The 18,679-nt window shown below is 45.2% G+C and overlaps 1 protein-coding gene and 1 pseudogene across 2 annotated transcripts in view; one reads left to right on the top strand and one right to left on the bottom strand.

The window, feature by feature from the left end:
- Positions 1–18,679, top strand: part of LOC126161739 (lysophospholipid acyltransferase 6) — a 155,046-nt gene that overhangs the window by 4,831 nt on the left and 131,536 nt on the right. The gene's annotated exons all lie outside the window — the stretch shown is intronic.
- LOC126163791 (5S ribosomal RNA) lies at positions 173–290 on the bottom strand (annotated as a pseudogene).

Below are 18,679 nucleotides of genomic sequence, written 5' to 3'. Positions count from 1 at the left end.
TCGGGACCACCCGACCGCCGTGTCATCATCAGATGATGATGCGGATAGGAGGGGCATGTGGTCAGCACACCGATCTCCCGGTCGTTATGATGGTTTTCGTTGACCGGAGCCGCTACTATTGGGTCGAGTAGCTCCTCAGTTGGCATCACGATGCTGAGTCCACCCCGAAAAATGGCAACAGCGCATGGTGGTACGGATGGTCACCCATCCAAGTGCCAGCCACGCCCGACAGCGCTTAACTTCGATGATCTGACGGAAACCGGTGTATCCACTGCGGCAAGGCCGTTGTCTGAGCGAAGGAAAAGGGAGGAAGATTTAACTTACGTCGATGACGAAGTCATTAGAAACAGGAATGGGAAGTGAACCGAGTCGTTCATTTTCAAAGGAATCATCTCGACATTCACCTTGAGCGATTCAGAGAAAGCACAGAAAACGTAAATCGGAACAGCCGGACAAGGATTTAAATTACGTTTCTACCTAAAGCGCGTACTGCGTTAACCACCACGCTACCTCACTCGGTAGTAAATTAACGGAAGTAAATATTAGTGTTTGTTTCAGGAGTTTGGTATTGCTCATAGCATTGTTTCGTGTGCATGGGAAGCGTTCCAAACCACAGGCACTGCTGCGCGAAGGAGAGGTGGTCGACCAAGGTCAACTACAGCAGCGGATGACAGCCACACTATGCAACATGCAAGAAGTGACCCATGTCAAGTAGTGGTTGCAATTGCAACCCTATTTAAGAGGACTGCAAGGCACGCAGTCTTAAACTGAACAATGGCATGGCGACTGTTTGTGGGTAGTCTCTTTGCCTGACGACCAGTATATTGTGTTCCGTTGACACCTGCACGTCTGCGGCACCTTTTGCGATGGGGCCACGAGCATACAGACTGGATAAACAAGGAGTAGGGTCGCTTTATCTTCCAAGTTGAGAACAGATTCTGTCTGAGTAGTGATTCTGGACGTACCTTCTTACAGTGAGGGATGGGGACACATAATGCAACCAAGAACACTGTCGAAAATGACCGTTTTGGTGGGCCGGTATTATGGTGTGGAGAGTAGTACTGTTGCATAGGGGTAATGTCCTCCAAATCTTTGAAAACACGGTACACTAAGAGATCAACGTTATCGTGACGCTGTACTCTTCCCCGTGTGCTTCCTTTAAGGAGTGCATTCGCCACCGGCTTAATTTTTGTGGATGACAATGCGCTACCACACCGAACAGCGTAGGTGGTGGTGGTGGTTAGTGTTTAACGTCCCGTCGACAACGAGGTCATTAGAGACGGAGCGCAAGCTCGGGTTAATGAAAGATTGGGAAGGAAAGCGGGCGTGCCCTTTCAAAGGAACCATCCCGGCATTTGCCTGAAACCATTAGGGAAATCGCGGAAAACCTAAATCAGGATGGCCGTAGACGGGATTGAACCGTCGTCCTCCCGAATGCGAGTCCAGTGTGCTAACCACTGCGCCACCTCGCTCGGTGAACAGCGTAGGCGCAGCAGCTGTTGGACAGAGAAGATATTCGGCGAACGGACAGGCCTGACCGTTCCCTCGTCGTAAATACCGTCGAATAGGTGTGGGTTACCGCGCCGGTGGAGGAATGGAGCGCTCTACCGCAAGAACTCTTTATCAGCCTACTTAATTGCGCGTTGCAGAGCACGCATTACTATCCGTGGTGATCACACACCCTAAATGAGATCTACAGTCTGCTACGGAGTGTGCACTGATACGAAACTTCCTGGCAGATTAAAACTGTGTGACGGACCGAGACTCGAACTCGGGACCTTTGCCTTTCTGGAAACATCCCTCAGGCTGTGACTAAGCCATCCTTTCTCCCAGGAGTGCTAGTTCTGCAAGGTTGGCAGGAGAGCTTCTGTGAGGTTTGGAAGGTAGGAGACGAGGTACTGGCAGAATTAAAGCTGTGAGGACAGGGCGTGAGTCGTGCTTGGGTAGCTCAGATGGTAGATCACCTGCCCGCGTACGGCATAGGTCTCCGGATCGAGTCTCGGTCCGGCACCCAGTTGTAATCTGCCAGAAGTTCATCACACGTCCTATTAAGAACCATGTGACGAATTTTATAACGTCCAGAGGACCATTATAAATCTTGGTGATTTCGGTGTCATTATTGTTTTTGAATAAAAGTGTCATTTCTGTTCGTCACATTGCCTAGTTCTTTCAGTTACCTTCAATACTACGCTGCAGTATTTCTTTTTATGTGCGGTCCAAGTTCCATCGAGCTATGTTACTTGATCGTGGCCCCGCGGGGTAGCCGTGCTGTCTAGGGCGCCTTGCCACAGTTCGCGCGGCTCCCCCCGTCGGAGGTTCGAGTCCTCCCTCGGGCATGGATGTGTGTGTTGTCCTTAGCTTAAATTAGTTTAAGCTTAGGGACCGATGACCTCAGCAGTTTGGTCCCATAAGCCCTTACCTTACCACAAATTTCCAGTTTCCCTAAACGCGACCGAGCGAGGTGGCGCAGTGGTTAGCACACTGGACTCGCATTCGGGAGGACGACGGTTCAATCCCGTCTCCGGCCATCCTGATTTAGGTTTTCCGTGATTTCCCTAAATCGTTTCAGGCAAATGCCGGGATGGTTCCTTTGAAAGGGCACGGCCGATTTCCTTCCCAATCCTTCCCTAACCCGTGCTTGCGCTCCGTCTCTAATGACCTCGTTGTCGACGGGACGTTAAACACTAACCACCACCACCTCCCTAAACGCGACACTTACATCTTGAAACTACACAGTCAGCAAGTGACGCCTCCCAGGATGTGAATAATAAGAATGCTAAGTTGTCTGTCCTCAACCCAAACTCTGAGAGACAGCAGAAAGCTTGAAGCCTACCTGACGAATAAGAAAGTTCCTTGCAGCATAAAAATTGAGGGGAATTCTGAAAAATTTCCCTGCATAGAGTACAAATAAGAAGAAAACAATTTACTAGTTCGGCCGGCCGGAGTGGCCGTGCGGTTCTAGGCGCTACAGTCTGGAACCGAGCGACCGCTACGGTTGCAGGTTCGAATCCTGCCTCGGGCATGAATGTGTGTGATGTCCTTAGGTTAATTAGGTTTAGAACCATCCAGTTTCCCTAAAAAAAGAAAAAAAGAGCATTCAAAACAAAAGGAGGGAATTTCTGAGGAGAGGAGCCACCTAAGCGCTCTCGGACTCATTTGGTCGGGATGTTTTGAACCCCCCCCCACCCCCCCCCCCCCCCTGCTCCGTATTCTCACGACCTGACGTTTTCAGAGTATATCATTTTACCTCCATGGAGTTATACAAGAGTTGAATTACATTACAACCGACGACTGAGTGCAGAAAGAGGTTCTGAAGTGGAGGAAGGAGGTAGCGGGAGAGTTCTTCTAGGAGGGCATAAAGAAGCTTGGGCCACAGTTCACCATATGCATTGAACACGATGGCGATTATGTGGAAAAATAGTCAGCAAGTGTATCAACACACGAGATTAGGACTACCGGTGCTGTGGGCTGTGTTATACGTACTCGCTCCCTGGACTCCAAGCACACCGTGAAATCGGCTATAAGCAGCGGCGCGACACGAACGGTACTTCACAGTCTGGTTGGAATGCTGACAGCGGGTACGTGCAATAACGCAGCTTCGTAGCACCTGAAGAAGATATTTGCAACAAAAATGGGTCTTTCGGCCAAATATCGTGTAGAGAAATGGAACCAAAAACTCGACTGAACTCCTGGAAGCACGCCTTTAATGACTAAAAACCACCTTTTTAGTGCCGTGTAGTATTTCCAGTAGCTCTGTTGACGTCGGCGATGCACCGTGCAACGAACTTCAGGAGAGTTGAGTAGCCACCGCGATCCTCAACCGCTCGTCATCAACCGCCGCCCGCAGCTCAGGTAGACTCATAAGACCACGGTCTCTGACACGCTCATTGCATTCTGCGGACTCCCAGATGCAGACGTGCTCGGTAGGAATGAGATCATCGCGGAACCCCTGGTTGGTTTCTACAGTGCGTTTTTGTTTAGAATTCTGGAAATACACTATTTGCAACAAAAACTATTTGCAACTTATTTCAAATACTATGTAATTACTTCTTCAACTTCATGTTAACACATAATCCGAGAAACATGTTTTGTATGTAACTGTAGTTTCGAATGCTAAAAGCACCAACATGGTGTTTGCGACAGTTGAGAATATGCATCTTTTAAACAGAATCAGAATTCCGCTAATAGCATTAATTTAAATTTTCTTCTAACAATGGATTAGATGACAGTTTAACAAAAGTTTCGTATTCTTCCCGCGCTATCGCCGAAGGTCCTACAGTGATAATAATTATTTTTCTGTTCATGTGGAAAACATTTTTTAAAAGCATCATCCAAAACTTCAGATTTTCTTAGGAAAAGGAACGCACCGCCGTTTTGGCCACAGACGTACCAGTCGAAGTTAATTTGTAGAATGTTACGAAAAACCGCAGGTAGTTTCATGAAACCCTTGCGTGATCCCCAAGGAACCCCAAGGTTCTGCGGGAAATAGATTAAGAAACACTGCCATATGCGATGCCTGTGATTGGACAGTAAGTGCCTGTGTTATACGGTGATAACATACGATGGGGGACGTATTACCTACTATATTGTGTTCAGACATCCCCCACACGAGAATCACTCCACCGTATACCTACGTGGTACCCTGTTAGCAAGCGGGACGCATCGTATGATTTTCGACATATTGTTTCCGTACCATCGACGTGCACCAATGCGTACCGCGACCAAACCGTCCAGGGGTCTTCTTCTGTGCTACAAGCGCGTATTCACTCTATTCTTGCTACCACGCTAATTTCTGTGGTCTGTGTCGATTTCTGTACGTTCATAGCTTAAGGTGGTGCTTCTGGTTGGTAGGGCTGTTCACCAGTGTGTTGGCTCTTTCTTCCAACATCAACTGCAGTGTGTTGCTGTCAGTCCAAGAAAATGAATTGTTATTAAATTTAATGTTCAGTCACCTAAATATGCATGAATTAATTATGTAGATTTACAGTATACGTGATGTGCGGATATTTTGTGTGGTGCTATGATTTTTATTAGTATTGTATCATTACGTTACGAGTAGTTTCTAGTGATTTAATATATCAATCATACATTCACTGCCGGAAAAATGCTCTTGTCGCAGCACATAAAAGACGAACAAGAAGTCTGCTCAGAAAATTCTGGAGATCTGTCCACAAAATTTTTCTACGCTTACGTTTTACTTATTGCTCATGGTTTCGTTCGACATACTCTTGAGGCAACACAGTGATTTTGTTTTTTATGCAATAGCCACGCACCAATAAGGATGAATGTGCGGGTGCGTTATCGTGATGCAAGAACCGTGAATTGTCTCGCCACATTTCAGGCCGTTTCCTCCTCACATTTTCTCGCAGGCGTCGCTACACGTCCCGATAGTACCGCCGATTAACAGTTTGTCCCTGCCGCACGAATTCATGATTAACTAATCCTTCAAAGTCAAAGAAAACTATCAGCAAGGCTCTGACATTTGACCTGATCTGACGAACTTTTTTTGGTCTTGGTGAACGTTTCCCGACCCATTGTAAAGACTGAGACTTGGTCACATCTTCGTAACGGTAGATCCACGTCTCATCACCAGTTACGATTCTCTTAAGGAACATCTCGATCTTTTTCGCGATTCAAAAGCTCTTCAATGATTGCGAGCCAAAGGTCTTTATGGTCTTGATTCATGAACCGTGGGGCGAACTTGGCGCCAACACGATGCATTCCAAGCTGCTATGTCAAGATTTGAGTAGGCTACGTGATCCAACTGAAATGTTACATTGCTCTGTAATTTCTCGGACAGTCAGTCTTCGATTGGCACGAACAGTTTCGTTGACGTTCATGACATGAGCCTCTTCGGTAGACGTCGAAGGTCGTCCTGAACGAGAGTCATCTTTAACTTCCGTCCGGCCATTTTTAAGCCATGTGAACCATTCGTAGCACCGAGTACGACTTAAGCACTTATCACTGTAGGCTTTCTGCATCATTTGGTGTGTCTCTGTAAAGGCTTTCCTGAGTTTCACGGAAAATTTAATGCTGACGCGTTGCTCCTCTAACTCTGCCATCTCGAAATTCGTAAACTGCGCGACACTAGACTTGGCCACTGTTTCTATGTTTCGATACAGTGTATCGATACGTGGAACTGTTTCAGTGTTTCGGAACGGCTGTGGTTCACTGTTTCGAAACAGTAGTGTTTCATTCCGCCCCTGTCTCGGATAACCGGACCAGATTCGATCTCGAGCCAGACACAGAAACTGTGTCGTTGTTTCAAAATAAGGCTGTTTCAGTCCACCCGTGCTTGGAACGGACTAATTATATCGAAACAGTGATGTTTCATTCCACTCTGTGTCGGACGAGATTCGGGCTCGGCACAGGTACTGAAACACAACATACCACTTCGTGAAACACTTTCAAGAGTGTCGAAATCTTTTTGACAACCAATAGCATGAAGCTTAAGATATCCGAAAATAAAGCTTCGTTTCTAGCTGACTGTCCTATTCCGAAATGACGTAACATCTGCTTTATAAACACTAACCAAACAATAAAACAATGCATACTATTCACATTCAAAATAATAAATGTGTGAAAATCATTCAGTTAAATTACACTTTTTTATAACATACGCTTCTCTGTTCATGTACAGTAATCATATTAAGAAACGCAAGTAAGCCTACAACATTTTGAATAAAAAAAGGCGTAGAGTGACAGTTATTAGACATATATACAAATTTGATGTAGGTATAATTGCAAGCAATCTGTTTGACATATCACTGATAGTGTAATGGTGAACAGGAAGGGATGGGAAGCATGGTGCATTTATAGTAGTGGTTCGAAATACCTTGAAAGACAAAATTTTTTTCTGTTATATTTTGTTATTTATTCGAATTATTTGTCATTATTTGTGAGTCTATAGTCACTGTGCCTATTATCCACAATGATTCCCTTGTGTGCATGGAAATTAGCAGGATGGGTATATTACCCATACTAACGGAATGTGGGAATCCCAGTAGCATATCCGTTGTTTCTGCAGTTTGCTCCCACCTCCAGTTCCGTTCATGGTGGTTCTTCTGTCTTCAGCTATGGCTGTCCTCAGCCAATTGCAAAGTATGAAAGTGACACGACACGAAAGCAGCGCATTTGCTGCATGAAATATGGAACTGCCAAAACGCCTAAGTGATAGTTTCATACTTTCTGCGATATGATTAGCGCTCTCACGCCTCATTTGTGTTTATATGGACATACTTATATAGTAGACATTCAAGATGATAAAATTTGTAGGTTTATTAAATATTAAAACACAAACTGTTTCACTGTTTCGAAACAGCGTATCGAAATATTACATTCTACTGTTTCATTTGTTTCGAAACAGTTACGTGTTTCAGTTTGCCCATCTCTATGCGACACAAAGTTCTACTCAATACAGCGCTGTACAATAACTAACAGACATTCAACAATGGAACTTCCGGCAGTCACATTAAAGGCAGGCGTGTGGAGGGATGCCAACCGCATTTCGCTCCAACACACCACTGGCGCGAAATTACGAATGTTACGAATTTTTCTGAACAGGCTTTGTATGTTCCTCTTTAAAAGACTGGCAGAAAAGTGGGGAACCATTTGCATCAGTCCTCATTGCTCTTCCTCGCCAAAATGTTGGCATGCGACATATTCGCTCTTTTAACACAGAACATTCTGTATCCTTTTATCTAGTTTCTCTTTGTAGTTAACACTTCATACTCGGGATCTCCCTCTCACCTCCACTGTGTATAATCGCCTCTCTGCCACTATATCCTTTTCCTCCTATTGTTTTACTGTATATCCCACTGCGAAGGTCTTTTCTCTCACTTACGCTGTCTCCTTTCGTCTCTCTTTCCCGTTGCCACTCTCTAACCCATACCTTGACAGCTCAACAGTTCTGAGGGATGGTTCAAATGGCTCTAAGCACTATGGGACTCAACATCGTAGGTCATAAGTCCCCTAGAACTTAGAACTACTTAAACCTAACTAACCTAAGGACATCACACACATCCATGCCCGAGGCAGGATTCGAACCTGCGACCGTAGCAGTCCTGCGGTTCCGGACTGCAGCGCCAGAACCGCTAGACCACCGCGGCCGGCAGTTCTGAGGGATCAAACTCATCTTTTCCCCTATGGCCACATGCTTAAAATTTCGGCCCAAAATGCGCCCACGTCTATACCTATATACCTATGTGTTAAAGTTTGCCGGTCTGGGAACGTCAACTGCCCCCCCCCCCCCCATCCCCCTCCCCTCCCAAGCCTATACATCGTCTTTACTCAACTATTTTTCATTTCCACTGTCTTCTCTCTCTTTTTCTCCCACTGCTGCTGTCTCCATCTATCTCTCTTTTTCTTTCACTGTCATTCTCTCTCACTAACCATCTACACCTACTTTCGCTTCGGCTCCAATTACTGCTATATTCATGCACCTCTCTCCCTCTTCACTGCCACTTCTTTCTCCCACCATAATTGTCTCTTCTCTGCTTTTACTATTTCCTCCCTCTTCCACCGTCACTGTCTGTCTGCTGATCACTTGCAGCTAAAACAAGTGCGGAAATGTTTTGTGAGGTAGGAGGAATAAAGATTGAGGTACCTGGTTCCCTCCTCTTCTGTCAGTCTTTTAAATAAGAATATACGAAAGTTAAAATGAAACAATTTATCGTGTCAATCATTTTTACTTTCTCCTACGACGCGTTTCGAGAGTTTATACTCTCATCTTTAGTTGGAAAATAGTTGTTACGTGTGTACCAGCAGGATGCAGCTAGTTTTTTGTTGTGGTTTCATTTTTCTAAAAAAAGTATAACAGGCACTTATTATAGTTATATGCCACTAAGATTATACATTTGAAATGATGATGAAGTTACTTACAATCTGTTCCAGTGTACAGAACTGTGCAGTTCGTCAGAAATGATGTTTTTTGACTTGATTCTTCATACAGAAACACGAACCACGAATGTAATTAAGCCAAAGATGTTCATTTGTGGGGAACTGCATGGTTCTGTGCCCTGAAACAGACTGTACGTAACTCATCACCATTTCAAATGTATAATCTTAGTGCTAATAACGACAACAAGTGCCCGTTATAGCTTCTCTAGCAAAATAAAACCAAAACAAACAAATAGCTGCATCCTGCTGGTAAATTTTTAATAAGATATCGCTGTTTTACAGCTGAAAATGAGAGAATAAGCTCTCGAAACGCGTCTTGGGAGAAAATAAAAAAATAACTGACACAGGTGAATTGTTTTATTTGAATTTTTATTTTCAAAACAGTCGCAGTATCCGTAAAAAACAAGTCCAACATGGACGACATAAAGACAAATATATTCACCTTTTTTATGCTACGAGAGATCATTTTTTCCATTAGTTCCCATTTTTCCGTGCTACAGCAGGGTGCGCTTCTTGTATAAAACGAATTCTATGGGCGAGTAAAGTTCTGACGGTGTATGTAAATACTTCACATTTATATACTTTTACACATATAAACAACAGATAAACACTATAATATAATGTTAGCACAAAATCGTTTGCTTTACGTTTTTTTCTAGATACTTTGCTCATCGATTGCAACTCATCGAAAAGCCCGGCATTTGATTTGATTCTTAAAAGAGTATTAATGTTATTAGAAATATTTTGTGTAATTTTTGGAAGTCATTTTAAGCTCTTTTCAGGGATGTGAAGGTCCTTTCTAGCACATTTTTGTCACTGCAGTATCACTTTGGGCATATTTGTATAGGCGTGAAGCGCTCATCCTACAGACACAACGTGTCGTAAAGTTTTATTGGTGAAAAAATGCTGACTGACAACATGGTTTTCTTACCTCAGGACCATAGCGATCACTCTGCAACCCTTCTCACGTGTTCAGTATAGCAGTTAAAACGCCATTTAGGAAATTACTTTCGTATTTTGTTTGTGTAAGTACAATAACTTTGAACCTCTGGATCCCGGTAACAGATAATGATATCAAAAAAATTTCGAAGCTACCCGAGGGTATTATCTTAAGACCATGTGGCAAAAAATTTCGACAATCTGCCTTGGACAGAAATGATAGAAGTGGTCATACCCACAATTGGTAGTTTCGAGCCCAAAAATCATGATTTTTCGGGCTTGTCTCAGGAACCGTCCACGAACAAATGGTCATTTTATAAGTCAAATGAAAACGAAACAGGCGGGAAAAATAAGCAAATTGTTTATTATTTCAAAACTTTTAATACATCTACCCCACTGTGAAACAAAGCGGTCAGTGCCTCCACGGAAAAATGTCTGCAGTTGCCTACGAAACCATGACTGTACCCAGGCGTGCATCTCTTCGTCGGAAGCAAATTGACGGCCACGAATGTTTTTCTTCAGGGCAAAAAAAAAAAAAATATAGAAATCGCATGGGGAGAGGTCAGGACCGTGTGGAGGATGTTTAAGGGCTGCCTAGTGAAATTTTGGCAGCGAAGTCGAAACAACCTTGGGAACAAATTGACCCGTCAACGCTGCTTTAAGTTTTGCTGGGAAGACCTTACACATCCAGCATGCTGTACCGATCTCTTGCCATGTACTGAAGGAAGACATTCGGTGGCGTAGATTTGCTTTGGACGAAGAGGTGCGCTCCTAGGTACAATCATTGTTCCGTACGCAGCCACAGATATTTTCCACGAAGACACTGACCGCCTTGTCTCACAGTTATGGTGATTATTTTTGAAACAATGAACTGTTTCCTTACTTTCTTTTCCCATGCGTTTAGTTTTCATTTGACTACTCCTTATAAATGTGATGGGTGGATGTACGGTAACAACAGTCAAACGCCAATAAAGAAAGAAAAAAATGGTGAAGAAGACCTCTGCGTTGTTTCCCAGTAGCGAATTACGAATGCATTGATGCCCAACAGGCAGTGTATCTGTTGTTACAACTCGTGGTAGTGAATAGCATCCCCTTTACTCAACACGATGTTGCCCGTGAGTGTGGACTCCCGACGGCGCCAGTTTCTTCAGTCGTGCAGGGCCCAGTGGCTGCACGACCTCGGAGGTGGAGTGTCCCCTGCGTGGGCACCCACGATTGACCTCGAGCAAACGTGCGCTGACGTCACGCGTGTTGTCCATCCTGCGCTCGGCGGACACGCCGTACAGGATCTGACGTAATCACCTTCACGCCACATGCGGAACAAGTTCATTTCCCATACCGATGGGAGCACTCTCTGGGACGCTGCGCGGGGTAGCCGCGCGGTATGAGGCCTGTTGTCACGGTTCGCACGGCTCCTCCCGTCAGAGGTTCGAGTCCTCCCTCGGGCATGGATGTGTCTGTTGTCCTTAGCGTAAGTTAGTTTAAGTAGTGTATAAGCCTAGGGACCGATGACTTCAGCAGTTTGGTCCCAAAGTACCTTACCACTCTCAGGGACGCAGTAACTAAGCTCTCAGGACAAAATACGAATGCAAGTCAGAAATTATATACACTTTTCTTTCTACCATTTATTAACATGAAGCTAGGGGTATACAATGCACATCATTTTTCTACGTAATCTCCCTCGTTCTCAATGAACTTGGCCCAACGGTCAACGAGCTTACATATTTATTCCAAATAAACGGTTTTAGGTTGGACGTGAGGCCACTTTTGCAACGCGTTTCGCACGTCCGCATCTGAGGCAAATCGGCGACTACACAAAGCATCCTTGAGTGGCCCAAACATGTGAAAGTCACGTGGAGCAGGGTTGTGCTGTAGGGAGGGTATTTCAGTACCTCAAATTTCATCATGTTGGTGGTTTCAGTAGTGTGACGGGCCGTATGTGGCCGTGCATTGTCATGCAACAACACCTTCTTCGACAGCAAACCACGGGGTTTGTTGCGAATTGCTGGCTTCAACTTCTTTTCCAACAATTCACTATACCCCGCACCGTTGATAGGCGATCCCTTTTCCATGAACTCTGCCACTATGGGCCCCTGTCAGTTCTTGGAACACGGTTAACATAACCTTTCCTACAGATGGCCCCGTCTTGAATTTTTCCCTCGTCGGCGACCCAGGGTGTTCCCACTGCATACTCTCGCGCTTTGATTCAGGCTCCTAGTGATGCACCCATGTTTTATCTACGGTGACAATTCTGCTCAAAAATGCATCACCTTCGTTGTTGAAGAGTGAGTAAGCGCTGATAGACCCTAGTACGGGTGAGCTTGTGGCCCTCGGTAAGCTTTCTCAACAAGTCACTGGAAGTCCCGGGCAGAGATTCTGAGCCATGCTGCCTCTATAGCCGTCCGTACGTTCCCAAGTGTTGCCAGTTCAGGATTTTGTGCAAAAACTGACCTCATGATTATATTCAATAAATTGTTCAAATGGCTCTGAGCACTATGGGACTTAACTTCTGTGGTCATCAGTCCCCTAGAACTTACAACTACTTAAACCTAACTAACCTAAGGACATCACACACATCCATGCCCGATGCAGGATTCGAACCTGCGACCGTAGCGGTCGCGCGGTTCCAGACTGTAGCGCCTAGAACCGCTCGGCCACCCCGGCCGGCAAGCTTTCTTGGTGCCCACCGTGCACAGACCTTACGGAAACCGAGCTCGTCGTGGATGATGTGATGGTCGGAGCATCGACAGCGATTCACCTATTCGCCAGAACCATCTCTCGAGCTTGCTGAATGTTGTCATCTGTAGTGGAGGGTGATGGCCGCCCCGCTCCCTCTTCATGTGTTACACTTGTTCGACCACTTTTAAACTTCTCGATCCACAAAAACACACGTGTTAGTGCACTTGTCCCATATTGCGATGGTAGTCTGCGATGAACGTCTGCCCCTTTGACACCCTCCGACCAGAGGAATCAGATCACCACCCGTTGTTCCTCTTTGGTGCACACTTCTAATGGAGCTGCCATGCTATATCTGCAACAGAAGGAAGAACGATGGCGGAAATTAAACGCAACGTGTGCAATCTAACAGACGTTATGGCAAAAGTGTAGACAATTTTTGACTTGTCCTCGTATTAGTCGCCTCTCTAACAGAATACTTGTCGCTTTGAAGTGCGGTGGCCCTTATGGTGTAGAAATGGTACTAGGCTGCCGCTATCTTAAGTCGTGACAGAGAAGTGGTGTGTATGTGGTAGTCGGTCATACCGAATCACCGCAATGAGATAGGTAGACGCGGAGAAGTTTTAATATGTCGTAGCAAGCCTAGGCGACAGTTCTACAGTTTTAACTTTTGAAGGAGCTGAGAAGCTTCTACAGCATTTAAATATCATTAGATCAGGTTCCGCAGATCACTTCAATAACAGATAATGACCTTTACGAGGCATCCGTGTCTAAATGTAGGACGATAATACACTTAATACACGATACACTCTAAGGCTGCGGTTATAGTGGCTGCGCTGTCGGTAGATTCCGTCGACGACCGACATCGGCCCTAGACGGCCCATCTTTTCAAATTAGTACGCCACTGTGTGCGCGGTCACACTATAGCCGATCTTATCTCCCGAATGTACGGACTTCGGAAGACAATCGGTAAAATTCAAATTAGTTTCTTTATTTCGGTCAAATCGACCTATGTTCTCGCACACGAAATACGGAACGTGAGAAATAATTAGTCCAAGAAACAGTGAGTTTGTAGCATCCTGGGGACGTAAATATCAAAATTGTGATGTACTTCGGAATCTATTGACTGAAATCGCAGGTTTATTCGATACCTCAAATAGACAAAATCTTAATTGGATATACTAGGCATAGATTATAACCTCAAAAAATAATTTGTTCACGTGAAAAGGATGGCGTATCTTACATGCCTATAGCTACCGCACTGGATCTTTTTTGTGGTAGGCTGTCATTGGTGCTCTACAAATTATTATTGCTGCTTACTAGCGTGTTATGCTAGTGGAGTAGTGATGTATGGTATGCATTTCCACTTTTATGTGCTTTAGGTTATCAGAATATCTTCTGCTACACTTTATGCTTGTCTTTCACTCGTGTGCTACGTGACAGTCATTTAAAGATAATCGACGTACTTCTGCACAACTTTAAATAGATACAGCGAAACAGAGAGTTTATAACTTGCTTTTCTACGTCACCACGAATTATCGCAAGTAACAGAGCGTTTCTCCCGTCATCTCATATATTCGTAAAACTTATGTGGTTATTCCAATAACTGAGGACGGAGGGTATAGTACTTACCAAGTTCTTTACGATACAGGAAAGCTGACTCACATACATTCGGCTTCTCTTCAGTAGCAGAAGCCGCTGTGCAGCACCCGTATCCAAGAACAGAGGCGCAGTGCTATCCACCCCCACCCTAAGAGGTTAAAATCTGACCTACTTCATACACAAAATAGATTCTAACCTAACTACCTTGACCCTCCCAAAAACTGACGGAGATTGGACGCAGTATGACCACACTGTCGGTCGATGTTATCGGGCGACCTCTGGCGGCGGTGTCGGACGACCGTTGTCGATGCCAGTTGAAAGCAGCCTAAGACAAAAAAAAAAGGACACACTACGAAGGAATTTTCCAAATGGAACGAAAATCGGTAGATGTAATGTGATGTACGTGTACTGCCAGACAAATGATTACTATTTCCGATAAACTGGATGATTTATTCAAGAGAAAGAGCTTCACAAAATGAGAAACTCAGTAATGCGTAGGTCCACTTCTGGCCCTTACGCAAGCAGCCATTCGGCTTTCTATTGTTGATAGAGCTGGTGGATGTCCTCTTGAGCGATAGCGTGCCAAATTCTTCCCAACTGGCGCGTAAATGCATGGCTGTGCCAAATGTTCTGAATTGGAGAAAGATCCGGCGACATTTCTGGCCAAGGTATGGTTTGGAAAGCATGAAGACGAGCAGTAAGAACTTTCACTGTGAGTGGGCGGGCATTATCTTGCTGAATTGTGAGACCAGGTTGGCTTGCTAGACGTACCGCTTTGCAGTAAGGATACTGCGAACGACAACCAAAGGGGTCCTGCTATGAATTTGTCAGAATTTGGCTGTCGATCCTTATGGCGGGCGACAGCCAGTTTGGTATCCCACCGCTTTCTGGGACGCCTCCAGACACTTTTCCGACCTGAAATATAATTGACCGGAGTAGAACTGTCTTCAGTGATGAGTCCCACTTTGACCTGAGGCCCCCTTGACATGCGAAGATGTTCTGGAGACGCGCCAGACTGACTGTCACCCGCCATATGACCTGACGGCCAGGGGTAATCGTCTGGGATGCCATTTCCTTTCACAGCAGGACCCATTTCGTTGTCGTCCGCGGCACCTTCATAGCACAGCAGTACGTTGACGATATTTTACGTCCCGTTTTCTTGTCCTTCATAGCAAGCCATCCTGGGCTTACATTTCAGCAAGACAGTGCCCGCCTACATACGGCGAGAAATTCTACTGTTCGTCTTCGTGCTTGTCAAATCCTACCTCGGCCAGCAAGGTCGCCAGATCTATCCCCAATTGAGCATATTTGGACCATAATGGGCAGGGCCATCCGAGCAGCTCGGAATCTTCACGATGTAACGCTCCAATTCGACAGGATTTGGCACGAAAATAATACTGCTGTAGTCGCAACTGTTTATAGTTCTTGTACTGAATAACTGTTCTACACAAAAATGTTCTCATCCTAACGTGACAGTCAAATATCAGTTATTACATTCGACTCTGAACTTTAGAACACTGTTCTGGCTAACGTCACTAGCTAGATCGCTGTTGGATCTAAAGTACGGTGAGGCTGCTATCATAGTGGGCGACCGGCGTTACGCTCTGACGTAAGTAGACCTCCATTCAGTGGCGGCGTTCGGAACTTCGTGAGTGTGCGTCTTCGTTGACGTCTCTCATTTGAGGCTGCATCTGACAGCGACTTACCACGGGACCTTGCGCTTCCAGCAACACCACAGAAGTGACAGAATGACAGAAAGGAGCTGTCGTGTTTGGACGTGCCCGTGACCTCTCGGTGAACGAAGTTGCCCAATCAGGTTTAACGCTGACTGCCCCACGCGCCCCTGGTAGCTGCGTGGAAGCCGGCACGGTAACTCAGCGTGTTCGGTCAGAGGGTTAGCTGCCCTCTGTAATAAAAAAAACTGAGCTAATGGATCAACGACGACCTGAAACGGATGTCTAGCGACATCCGCCACGAGCAGATACAACGAACGAAAACGAACAAAATGAGATAAAAAAAAGTGGTTTGCGCGACGGAATGTCATACCTAACGGCCCGGATTCGATCCCCGGCTGGGTCGGAGATTTTTTCCACTCATGGACTGGGTGTTGTGTTGTCCTTATCATCATGCTTTCATCCCCATAGACCCGCAAGTCGCCGAAGTGGCGTCAACTCGAAAAACTTGAACCAGGCGAACGGTCTACCCGACGGGAGGCCCTAGCCACACGGCATTTCCACAAGGAATAGTATAGCAGTCGAAGCCACGTGATACGGTCTAAGAACAGTGGTCGTAAAAAGATCCTACGAGACAGGGACCGCTGAAGTGTGTCACGCATTGTTAACGATAGTTGGTTTCAAGCCCGACTGGAGTTTTCTGCTCTCGGTGAAAGAAAATCCATCTCAACAGTTTTCTAAAAAAAAAATGGTTCAAATGGCTCTGAGCACTATGGGACTTAACATCTGTGGTCAACAGTCCCCTAGAACTTAGAACTACTTAAACCTAACTAACCTAAGAACATCACACACATCCATGCCCGAGGCAGGATTCGAACCTGCGACCGTAGCGGTCACGCGGTTCCATACTGAAGCGCCTAGAACCGCACGACGATACCGGCCGGACAGTTTTCTAAACAAACATTGCGAAAGTGACAGAATGCAGTGGGAACTTGGAGTCGGGTACCTAGCAAAAGACATTACTCAGAGCGGAACAGAAGACTGCTTTGTTTTCAGTGAGTCAGACAACACACCAAACTGCACAGTAGTTGACGAGGCGTGGAGCGTGGTCCGACGAGTCTCGATTTTGAATCTTTTCAAATGGTACAAGGCGTCGAATGCCCCGATGGCCCTGCGAGGGGTATAAACAACATTGTGGGACTCAGCCCGGAAATCGCTCTGTGATCTTTTTTTTTTCACACATGACTCAGCCCATTCATTCAGCGTGAATCAAAAAGTTCATTTCGACATTCACTTTGATCGACTAATGTCCTTTCTTTCTTGCACACCTTCATGAGGAGTGTGCTGTGAACGCTCACGTCTTCCAGTACGATATCGGCCTATTCACAGAGCTTCGCGCATTCGTAGCTACGCTATCGCACGTCGACAGGACCGCTAAATCACCTAATCCTTTCCTTAGAAAAGGTTTAAGAATGCTGAGAACAGTACGTTAGACGTAGCGATCAACATTTATGCAATTTGGTAGTTCCACGGGATCTGTCATCAATGATGGACTTCTGCTGGCTACAGCATATATGAACAGGGTGTATACGACCCGGAACAACCGGGAGATCCGGGAAAAACCCGAGAATTTTTTCATCCGGGAGAAAACCGGGAAAAACCCGGGATTTTTTTAGAATTCCGGGAATTTTTCATTGGTTTAGTTTTCAGTTAAATTTTTGTAATTTTGACTGGTAAGAACGGATACACTAACAAAGGATATTACGGTAACCCGCTATTGCAGAATAATACAACAATAAAACGTAAACGAGAGAAAAAAAACGAAAATAACTTAAATTGCAAAGAAAATGCGCTATATACAACAACGAAACACAGTGCTCATGCAAGCGTCTGCCAACTGCAAAATGTGTCATAGGCTTTAGGAAGACTATGTAATGCTTCATAACAACAAATTGCCTCCGATGAGCGTGAAGTCACAACTGTTTACATTAGATTCGTTTTAGCAATTACGAGCGGGCTCGTTTTCATGCGCAGTTGAGTCGCGTTTGGGTAGTACATTCTCCCGCTTCTGACTACAGGAATGTGGCTGTTGGCTGTGCAAGCAGTCGCAGCAAGCAGATTGGTGCTACCGGAAAAAGGGGGGCACCAAATTCATATTCTTGAAGAAAAAAACTTGTTTCACAAAGCGCCTGGCATCCACCGCACGTTTGTCTATCGATTATTAATATGATTTTGAAACGCTTACCTGTTGGTATTTGAACATTTTAAGTTGATTTCTGAATGAATCATAAGTTGATTTTTGAATGCATGCATAGTGTACGTGATGTCTCTGTGAGGAGAATCCTCGTCGTATTTAGAAATAAACTTTCCGCAGACAAAATAGGACAGGGTTATACGAGCTGAGCAGAGTAAAGCCGAACGGATGAATACCAATCGCTGTCCGATTATGTGGTTGACTGGCTTTGCGAATGATCAGCTTTGTTATAATTACTAGCGAAATCCATAGATTCATACTACCAGAATGGAAATAAACGACTGACGTGAATAACAGGTGAAAAAGATCGCGTATTATCTTCTCGGTGTATCCAAGAAAATGAAATTTTGACAGAAAATTTTTGGCCGGATCTCTACGCTAGTAAGGACCAGTAGTACAGTCCCCGGCTAGCAGCCGCTTAAGTTCTGTTCTGGAAGCAACGCGGAAAACGTGTTGTACGAACACGTAATAACGCCTAACCGGAAAATATGGTACTCGCGGAATAACTGAACTTGTGATTCTGGCAAGGTTAGTGAAGGTAGTCGGCGAACAAATTTTGACACTGGCAGGAATAGCTACAGAATTGGTGACGACAAGATTGTTTATTAGAACGAGGAATGAGAAGAAACGGGGACTT

Source organism: Schistocerca cancellata, chromosome 2, assembly GCF_023864275.1.
Source record: "Schistocerca cancellata isolate TAMUIC-IGC-003103 chromosome 2, iqSchCanc2.1, whole genome shotgun sequence".
Lineage (NCBI taxonomy): Eukaryota > Metazoa > Arthropoda > Insecta > Orthoptera > Acrididae > Schistocerca > Schistocerca cancellata.
Note: the sequence above shows the minus strand (reverse complement) of the source record. Positions and strands in the feature narration are given on the sequence as shown.